The sequence below is a fragment of the Chlamydotis macqueenii genome, chromosome 1, assembly GCF_036417535.1.
Source record: "Chlamydotis macqueenii isolate bChlMac1 chromosome 1, bChlMac1.mat, whole genome shotgun sequence".
NCBI lineage: Eukaryota > Metazoa > Chordata > Aves > Otidiformes > Otididae > Chlamydotis > Chlamydotis macqueenii.
The window spans coordinates 108,654,762-108,663,514 of NC_141556.1; the positions used below are offsets into that span (position 1 = coordinate 108,654,762).

Sequence of the window (8,753 nt, forward strand, 5' to 3'; positions counted from 1 at the left end):
ATACAATTGCTCAGACAACTAAGAAGCACTATAGCAACGCTAGACTTCTTTTTTTGAGAAGTAAAATAAGAAGCATCACGGGAGGGAGTGGGGCGTGGAAATCCTTCATCTTGATTTCCCTTTATTTCCAAAACACTGATTCCGCATAAATCCAAACCTCCTCAATTTAAAAATCCGAATGATTTCACTTTGCTATATTCTCTTGTGTTGGAGAAGCTCAAACTGCAGTATACAGACCAAAGCTATAGTCAAATGAAGTCAAGTAACACACAGACCTATTTAAAAAAAAAAAAGAAAAAAAAATATATCCTTGCATCTGCAATACGTGTCATTACAACAATATGCCAGAAGTTTTGCAGGCTGGGATTTGGTATGACTGCCTCGAGCTTCTAGACCTTCCCTACTAATGCGCACAAAAGTTGCCACTGGAGGCAATGCAAATGAGTCCTGAGAGAGACCAGAAACAAAACAACAACTGCTTGTCAACCATTACATGCCCAAATTGTATTCTTTATGCTCATCAGCATTCTCAAGTTCTTAGGCATGCATGTAGGCCCACCGAGTACAGTGGGGCTACTCAAGTGAATAAAATTACTTGCAAACCAAAGTGCATATACATAAGCAATCACTGGACAACACTTGGGGAATTATTCCCCAGCATCAAAGAAAAATAGGATTTAGGAAATGGGAACCAAGGGACCAGATCCAAACAAAATGACAGTGGTGCTAAATGTCTACTACAAGCCATTGTAATGTAATATCTAATAATGATTTTACTGTGACGGTCCCTTGCCACAGAAGCTCAATTTGGATCTATTTTATTTAAAAAATAAGAGAGATTGTAACACAGTAGTAGGTTTTATTTAATCTTCTCTTTCACTTTGAAATTACATGTAAATCAGGTTCTTCTCTATTTAGCAGCTACCTCCCAAATAAGTAAGCTACATCTTCAGGACTTACCAGAGAATTCCGTATAAAAAAAGTTCAAATGCTACTAAATATGTATCTCTCTCTAATCAGCACACCACCAAAAAAAAAAAAAAAAAATCATACAGTAAGAAAGGAATTAACTTGAAAAACTTACCACTTCAAAACATATTATAATCCTAAAAGACGTATACACAGCAGACAGTTGTCTGACAGATTTGGTAAAAGAAGAAACCCCAAACCAAAGAGACAAGGTAAATAATTTAAATTATTTACCTTGAAAGTGGTGCCATCAGGAAAGCTCTTCCTTCAGGAGTCCAAGGACGCATTAATTTTCTTCCTCAACAATTCCAGGCTTGATCTGAAAAGAGCAGCAGAAATTGCCCTATGAAAGTCTGCATACCATTTTTTCCTACCGAATATACCTCTGTCTACTTTCGTATTGTTGGTGTAACAGAAAGAGATGCTTTATTTTGGCTAATGAGACCAGCAAATAACATTTCTATTTCAGAAGAAAAGCATAGCTTCAAACTTCAGAAATTAAAATCTTCCAAACAGAACCATCAGTAAAACAAGTAGAAACAACTTGCACTGGCTAGACTCGTCCTAAGTGGACAGTATTTCTGCACGAACAAAATCCACATTCAAGTCTGATTCAAAGCCATGGTTCTCCTCTTGTTTCTGTCATTCAAAAAAAAAAAAAAAACCAGCTGTGACATAAAAGCCCCCTTCCTATGTGGTGATTATTGCTTAACACTTCAAACTTGCACCTATGAACGTCAAAATCATATTTTTCTGAAGAGCCCTGCAAGGAGGTTGGTACTAGATGATCTTTCAGGTCCCTTCCAAACCAAAGCATTCTATGATTCTAAGAAGAGAACAGTATAACTGGTGAATGTAATGCTAAATGCCACAAAATTAGTTAGGAAAAAAACTAAACCAGAAAAAGTGATAATATTTGCTTTGAGGTATTTACAAATTAAATAGTATATAATATCATAGTTAGGAGACATTATCCATCACAAGCACCACCTTAAAAATTCTTCTCAGCACTTCTCTATTATTCCTAAGCCAGCTTTTGCTAAAAGATGTAAAGTTACAGCTAGCCCAGATCATTGTTATTTGCACTATTTCAGCCCTGTTCCTGTGACAAGCCTCATTATTAAAGGTTATGTTAAACCCTCCGTCACCAAGTTACCACCCAAGCAGCAAGTTTATTATGTACAGAAAGTCAAATTTAACTGCAATAAAATTTATATATTAAAAAGAGAGAGAGAGAGAGAGAGAGAGACTCTCTTCCCTGTTCGGCTGAACTTTCCCCTCCTCTTGCTTGGCCGAGGGAAGAGTTCCTCTCCTCTCCGCCTCACCTTTAGCTTCTGGTCTCATAAAAACTGCATGCAAAAGCGTTATAAACACAAAATTTCTCCAGCAGAGAGGACCCCACAGGCAGCTACGGGCGTGCAGGGTGGAGAGGGGCAGAGGGGGAAGTGTGTGCACTGGGGCAGCTCATAGCATTTCCCCCTTCTGCAAAAATCACTGGGACTAAAACCAGCTTAGAGAAAACACCTAACTGACCGCTGCAATGTGCTACCGGGGGGTGGGGGGAGGAAGACACAGGTGTTGGTAGATGGGTCATCATCTTCATCATCCAAAAATAAGACCTATGCAAAGCTTTCAGGTACGTGAAAGATAACAGAAGCATGCTGGACTCCTGCCAGCATCAAGACCCAACAAAAGCAATAGACCAAATTAAGCAAAAAAGTAAGTAAATACCCTGAAATACTATATGCAGACCCTATTTGAAATCCTTCCCCTATACACATCACAAAATAAAAAGCCAATTTGCACCACAAAACAGTAGCAATCCTCAGCATTTGGATTCATTTAGGGGAAAAAAAAAAATTTGAAGCTACCATTGCAGTCAAAATAAACAGAAAAGTGACGCATACAGTGACAAAGGTGGTAATAAACATAGTTCAAAGCCTTCCCAACCCCATTTCACTGAAAGGACAAATAAGCTGGATGGGGATTCTTTTGTGCCCAAAGGAAAAAACAGACAAAAGGTCCCTTAGAGTAGAAGGAAACAGTATTTTTAATAAAAATACATTCACCTCTTCAAGTCACCTTAATTTCAGAAAAATTGTTAATTCCACTATTTCTGTTCCATAGATGTAGATAAAATGTTTTCCACTACTGACAAGTGGTTTTATTTAGGTATTCCTACTTCCAAGAGAAGATAGATTTGTATCTGGGGGGTGGGAGGAGATAAGAAAATAAAAAAACCAAAGCCTCACACAAAACAACAAACACCTCACACTACACTGCCATCAAGGTTCAACGTATAGACAGGATTTCCTTTAGCTCAGGATTAAACAGTGTTTTCTGCATTGTTCCAAGCAACTACAAAAAGTTCATAAGAGTTCAGAGAAAAGAGAACTAAAGAATTTGTTATTTCTGGGAAAGAAAAAAAAAAAACCAACAATAATCTTTTTAAAATATTTAAAAAAGCAAGCTTTTCTAGAATAATAATTTATTCCCCAAAACTTCACAGACGGATGACTCGCTTTGCACACCTCAGTTTTTCTGAATGTTGATTTGTTTCGTGTGATAAACTGCTGAAAGTGGGATAGGTGACCAACACGAACAATGCCAACGGGACGATCTCCTAGGGCAAGAATGATAATTTCTACCTCTGGTGTGAGCCTTGCTTCCTATGTCACTGAAAAAGCCTTTTAAATTTTCTTTCCCACTCCATTTTCATAGTAGGGTAGGGCAGAGAACAAGTAGAAAGCCCGTAGCCATGAATCTTAAAGTTTGCTGTGGTGAAAAATAAAACAAAAAACAAAAACACAACATCAGAGCAGCAGTTACCAGCCTAGCACCAATGGGAACAGAAATACTGTTCTACTTCGTGAGCAAGACGTACTACTCAGACACGCTTCAATACAAAAATTCATTAAGCACTTTTGGGGGCAAATTAAATACTCCCTTGATATTTTTTAAATATTAGTTTCGGTCAAGACCTAAACATGTTTTAAATCTAGCCCCCGATCTCTCACGATGACTGCCCCACAATTTTCTCGAGAGGAGGAAGGGCAGCCCACCAGAAGTCTCCCCCAACACTGAGCTTCTTTTCTACCTTAAACTCAACCTCTATGAAACTGGTGACCAACAGAAGATTTGTAGCTTCTGCTTTTAATCTGATGCTGTCTATAAGCAAAATCACTTTTCCTCTGCTGAAGACAACGGTATTTAGAAATAAGTGTTAGGAAAACAGAGTTTCTCTCAAGACAGGCAATTAAACAGGAGCAATGAGCTCCAGTAGCCATTTTGGTAAGAGAAGACTATGGCAGGAGAGGTCTGACCCAAAATAAGGTGGCTAGCAACTGCTTCCTCCCCTTTCTACACATGAATATTTATTGACATGAATGTTAGTTACTATTATCTTTTTTCAACCATCAAGCCAAGTGACCTGCAGCAGCCAGCCAAATAAATTACCACATTAATTCTTTCAAGTGCTAAATAGGTCCGTTCACATTTCTAAGCATTTGAAATAAATAATCCAGAAACACTCAAATGCAGACGTTCACCTTTACCAAAAGAACCCCTCTGCCTGCTTTTCCTGAGGCAGGTCTTCCCACCAGAGAATGCAAGGAAGTTTTCACATGCTCACAGATGTCCACCCAACGCACTGCCTACCAACCAACCACAGCACCTTAATTTCTAATCCGGTATTTTCAAACGCAACTAGCAAAACCCTGACACCATAATATCCAAAAGCAACACCGCAAGCCTTTTAGAGGCCTCCCTCCTAACTTCCCTCCTGTTCGCTGCAGGCAGGCCTGCACAGCTCCGACGGGGACTGTTCTTATCGGCCTGGCCTGCTGGCAGGAAGAAAGAGCAAACCACAAACGCTGTTACCATTAACCTTTCTGTCTGTAGTTTAAGACTGTTTAGACAGACTGCCAAGCTTACGGTTTTTATCTTTTCTGTACATTTCTGCACACTTTTTTTATACGTTTTCCTCCTGTTCAGGCTTCATTCCCTACCTACGTTATCTTTCCACTTGCCTGTCATTAAACCTCTGCTGAGCAGTAATGATTTATACTTCAAAATTTGCACTTCTTGTCCCAAAAGGGTATTTACCCTTTTCCAACCCACAGGATGGTTATCCTCCTTATCCTGCTTACTGCCGGTGTCACCCAGCAGCTGGGAGGTCAGCTGGGCTGAGCCCAGCCTCCCCATAGCCCTGCATCCAGAGGGGCCTGGGCCCCCACAGCCACACTCACAGAGCCCCAGGCTCACCCCAGTCTTTCTGCTGGACCCCCTCCGCTCCATACACTTTCACATACAGGGGAAAAAAAAAAAATAAATAAATAAAAAAACCCAAACCCTAAGCCATTTGGGTTTGGAGGTTCAGGCAAGTTCTGAAGAGCCATTCTAAAATTAACGAAATATTACAGCCTCCATGTCTTCTCTGATGGCCCTGCGAGGAGGTGTCAAGCGCAAGCCTTGAGCAAGACAGCTGACTGCGGGAAATGCAACTCCCTAGCTTTGCCCTGGGCAAGTTTATACATGTGCTCCGCACAACGCAAAACAGAGTTTATCTTTTAATATAGTAACGTCCCGCACCGTCACTGGTGAAATTAACAGCGGTCTCACTGCCAGCAACGATACAGCTGGTATTATAGAAACCTTTTGCCAGCGTTCAAAGCCAAAAAACTGAAGTCAGCTCCGAAAAGACAAAACCAGCTTTAAGCAAGCAAGCCTTTGTCAATTCTTCTAAACCAATCCCACATTACGCAAAACCTACAGGCAAATACGATCACCATAAAGTAATTCATGTGTGAGTTCTATAACATCTACTGAACCAGTTAGAAAAATTCCTCAGTGCCTTTTACAGATCAGATTCACCCTAAAAACAGCTTATCAAACACTGCAGGCGAGACAGTCAGCATTTAAATCACTCATTTAAGTTTACAATAGGAAAACATTAGTTCACTTTTACTTCTTTATCAATGTAGGTTTTATGACTATAATAAGTTTTAGTTATTTTAATCTCCTTAAATTTTGATTACTACGTCTTTCACTTAGGAAAAAGAAACAAGTGCAGAGAGGAAGAGCGTGTTTTCACCCAGTAATCTCCTACCCCAAGACTGGGGGGGGGGAATCCACCCAGTACAGTTTGGCACTTGACAGCATCTCGCATTCTGTGCATGCACGGTCTACAAAAATCTGAAAAGCATTGACAGCTCTCGCTCATTAGATAACTCCTCAGAACCACAGGCCAGTCCAACAGGAGGTCAGATTTCACCCTACCCAAAACACGTAGCCACTACGTGTTACCTCCTCCTCCCCACTCCACAGAAAATGTACACCCTCCCGCACGCATTTCACTCATGACAAACTTGCTGTCTTGCTTTGGAGTCAACATCAACACTACCTGGAGAGACCGCTGACAAAACAGCAAGCCAGGTTTCTCAACCACAAGTTTGGGAAGACAGCTGCCCTGGACAGCGGAAGCCCCAAACCCACCTGAACATCGCTCTGGACAAGAACTTTTGCTCTCCCAGATGTAAACTCTTGCTGCCCATATAGCAACAATTACTCAGATGCCATGAAATCAGACTTTAACCACAAGATACCCTCAGCTCAGAAAGCTTTCGTCATATGGCACCTTCATGTGTCACTTTCTAGTGCATTCAGTCAGCCCCAAAACCAATAAATCGCATTTGAACATTAAAGAAAAAAATGTTTTCTACCACTCGGTTGGGGATACACCACCCACTTTCCACAAGTGACTGCTTCCTCCCCGCGGGTCTTCGCAGACTGGATCTGCGCTCTTTGTCAAATAAAGCTTTACAGTACCTCCGAACAGTTATAGTGCCATGACTCAGTTAAATTCTAATCAGCCTGTGAGCTGTCAGACACTGCAGGCAGGTCCCCTCAAAATAAAACAAGGAATAATAGAGTCTCTGGATTCCAGAGAGATGAAGCAGAAGGGGACAACTTCCACTTCAGCTTTCCTAACATAAACATAATCCCAAAGCCAGAAACCCCACCAGGTTTTTTCAACATCTTCAACACATGTCAAGTATTTTAGCTGAATTCTGCTTTAAATTAAAAACCGAATAAATCACCAGAGCCCACAGTACAGAGGTGCAGCACAGAGGCTGCTGGCACGTTAGGAAGCTGTCCCTTATTCTGCCTGTGTGCCCCGACGCTATGTTTCTTCACCTTTCACTGCCTTCCAACTTAATCACCAACTGACACTTAATAAAGAACAGCCTCAAACAACACGTTCGGTACGGAGAAAGGGAGGGGGGAGGGGAAAAAGAAATTAAAAAAAAAAAAAAAATCACCTTTAAAGGGCTTCAGGGACGCAAAAACACGTCTGGAAAAGTAACCTTTAGTCTAGAAAGGAAACAGCGACGTCCCTGAGGATCCCGAGGCGATGAGAAGGCATCTTTGGGGGAAGCGGGGAGCCCGGCGTCTGCCACCGGCAAGAGGCACCGGGAAAAGGACCCCCCCCCACCCCCCCGCCACGGCCGGCAGCGGCAGGGTGGCCACGAATACACAGCCGGGGGGGGCAGCGAGGGGGGCGAGCAGAGGGAAGCGTGGCCTTGCCCGCCGCCGCCGTGAAGGCAGCCGGGCGGCGGGAGGCAAGCGAGGCCGCGGCCGGCGGGGCCGGGTCTCTCCCCGCACCCCCACCGGCCGCCGCAGCCGCTGCGCACCGAGCTTGCGGCTCTTTCAATAATTCACGGGCGCACCGCGGGGAGGAGGGCGTCCCTCCGAAACGGGAACCCCGGCTTGCAGCCAGCGCTCCAGAAAACACTCGCGGGTCTCGGGGGGTAGAGACTGGTAACTTTTCCGTCCCTCCGGCTCCCCCAAACCCACCCCGGCCGGGCAAACTTTCAGCTCGCACCGGGGGCTGGGAGCCGGGGGGAGGCCGAGAGGCAGCCGCCACCGGAAACGGCCCCCGCCGCCGTCGCGGCCGCCCCCGCGCCGGGCTCACCCCGGCATTGTTCCCCGCCGCCGCCTCCCCGCCCGGCAGCGCAGCCCCGGCCCGGCCCGCCCCGCTCGGCCATTTCCCCCGCCAGCCAGCGCGGCCGCCGGCGAAGGGCGCCGCGCTCACCCCGCAGCGGGCCCCCGCACCCCCTCACCGCGGCGGCACCGGCGGCTCCTCTCGGGCGGGCTCTGCCCGCCAGCCTCCCCTCGGCTCTAGCCCGGCAGCCAGCCCCGGCGCGGAGGTCTGGGGAACGGCGGCAGCTGCCAAAGCCGAGGTGGGCGGCCGGGTCCCCCGGGTGGAGAGCAGGGCAGGGCAGGGCGCACCGCCTCCCCCTTCCCCACGCATACACACCCACCCCCCGCGTCCGCCCGTCCCCCTCGCCCCGCACACATACACGGCGAGCTGCGCTGCGCTCCTCTCCGCGCCCGTCGGCGGCCGGGGGCCCTGCTGCAATGCCTGCGGGGCTGACTTTCAAAGCCTCACCCGCAGCCGCGATCCCTCCCCGCCTTCCACCTCGCCCGCCGCGGCGCAGCCCAGCCCCTCCCCGCGCCGCGCCATTCATCGCTCCAGCCAAGTTTCTTAACCCTTTTCTAACCCCCGACCAGGGGAGGGCAGGCCGGGAGGGAGGGAAGGAGAGATGCTCCCGCACCCCACTCCCTCCCCGGCCCCGCACGGTTTGGGGGCGGGGGGGGGGCTGCGGAGCCGGTTGCCGCTGAACGCGTCGCACGTACGCAAGTGGCGGGGGCTCCGGTCCTCGCTCATTAACCTGACCGAAAGCGCAGGGCCCCCGGGAGACAAACTTACGAGCGACGGCACC

General features: G+C 46.3%; 1 protein-coding gene across 3 annotated transcripts in view; it reads right to left on the reverse strand.

The window, feature by feature from the left end:
• Positions 1 to 8,416, reverse strand: part of NRIP1 (nuclear receptor interacting protein 1) — a 78,588-nt gene extending 70,172 nt beyond the window's left edge. For 2 of the 3 annotated variants that reach the window (XM_086763965.1, XM_086763943.1), the window contains exons 1-2: positions 8,331 to 8,416; positions 1,204 to 1,288 (exon numbers count right to left, since the gene is read on the reverse strand). The gene's annotated coding sequence lies outside the window, so the exon portion shown is untranslated. Of the gene's footprint in view, positions 1 to 1,203; positions 1,289 to 7,289; positions 7,364 to 8,330 lie in introns of those variants that run through there. The other variant, XM_086763954.1, reaches the window with a different exon arrangement.
• Positions 8,417 to 8,753: the final 337 nt, after the last annotated feature.